The sequence below is a fragment of the Mchenga conophoros genome, linkage group LG18, assembly GCF_057382185.1.
Source record: "Mchenga conophoros isolate Kocher_MC1m ecotype Shallow Benthic linkage group LG18, M_conophoros_male_GT1.1, whole genome shotgun sequence".
Lineage (NCBI taxonomy): Eukaryota > Metazoa > Chordata > Actinopteri > Cichliformes > Cichlidae > Mchenga > Mchenga conophoros.
The window spans coordinates 138190-139548 of NC_140543.1; positions in this window are offsets into that span (position 1 = coordinate 138190).

The following is a 1359-nucleotide window of genomic DNA, read 5'->3' on the forward strand; positions in this document are numbered from 1 at the left end:
CTGTGCACAGGTTTTAATCCTCTCCCCATGTTTGGCACCAAACTCTGTGACGTCAGGTTCGGCTCCCTGCAGCTGTGAACTCTTTGTCGGGGTTGTTGGTGGTGCTGTAGGTGGGGGTGGTGTTGGGGGTGGGACGCCCTGCTGGGACTCTTAGTCTGTGGTAACGAGGGCCGCTGCTGTTTGTTCCTGACGTCCCGGTGTGGTGACACCTCCGGGCGGGGCGCCCGCTTCTTTGGTGGTCCTGCTGCCAAATCCTCCCCAAACACCCTCCTGTTAGGAGGTGGAGGTGGTGGAGGAGGGGGAGGGGCGCCCTCTGATTAGATCGCAGCTTCTTCACTGATGGGAATCTGCTGGTTATTTCTGGCTCTCGGGGAGGGGGGGCTGCCGAGCTCGTGAAGAAGAAAAGGCTGCATTTTGTCATGACGTCCTGAGGAGGAGCCGATTGTTCCTGTTCTGCAAACATCGTGAGCGGAATCGTTTTGGTTTTTACGCATTTAAAGAAGAAATAGGAGACAAACGAGTGAGAAAAGAAACGAGTTCCAGCTCGTCTGTTTGCTGCTGAACTTTTAACTTTTAAGGATTAAATTCAGATTTTTTCTTCCAGCTTTTGGGGAAAAAACTCACTTTTTACTTTATAAGATATCTGAAGGTGGAAACTGATCTGCTCTTCAGACAAGCTGAACTCGCAGCTTCAAACTCATAAAGGAAACTGGATCAAACTCTTCATCAGTCATTTCGGGTCTTTTCACATTAAGAGCGCGTTGCAGCGCTCACTGAATGATGACAGGGCTTCTTCTCAGCCATTAAAAACAATCATTGCCTCCCACCTTCACTCCCTTCCTGCTGCCCTCCCCCTCAAACACTTAATTGGAAATCCCCCCTCTGAGACACACACACTCACACACTCTCTCTCGTTTTGATACCTTAGTGAGGACATCCATCCATGCTTCTCCCAGCCGCCCAGCCTAACCCTTAGGAGGTGGTTGTGTTTAGGGTAACTGTAACACTAAACCACAGTCTGTCTCTTTTGTCCTCACAAGTGACGTTTGGTCCCCACAAAGATGTATAAACAGGTGCACACACACACAGGAGTCCGTCCTTCCATCCTGACCTTTGCAGACTTTGTTCGTGTCGTTCTGCAGCTGCGTCTCACAGACGGACGCACAGCTAGAAGGTCAGCCTGCTTTCCAAATGTAGGCTCAAAGGACACTTTTCATCTGCTCTAAGTCTACGCCGACACGAGCTTTCACAGTTTACCCACAATGCACTTGATGTGTTCTCCATTAGAGTCAGAAACGTCCAGGCCTCTGCTCCTCTGTGTCAGGCTGAAGCTCAAAGCTGAGCGATGAGGAGAGTGTG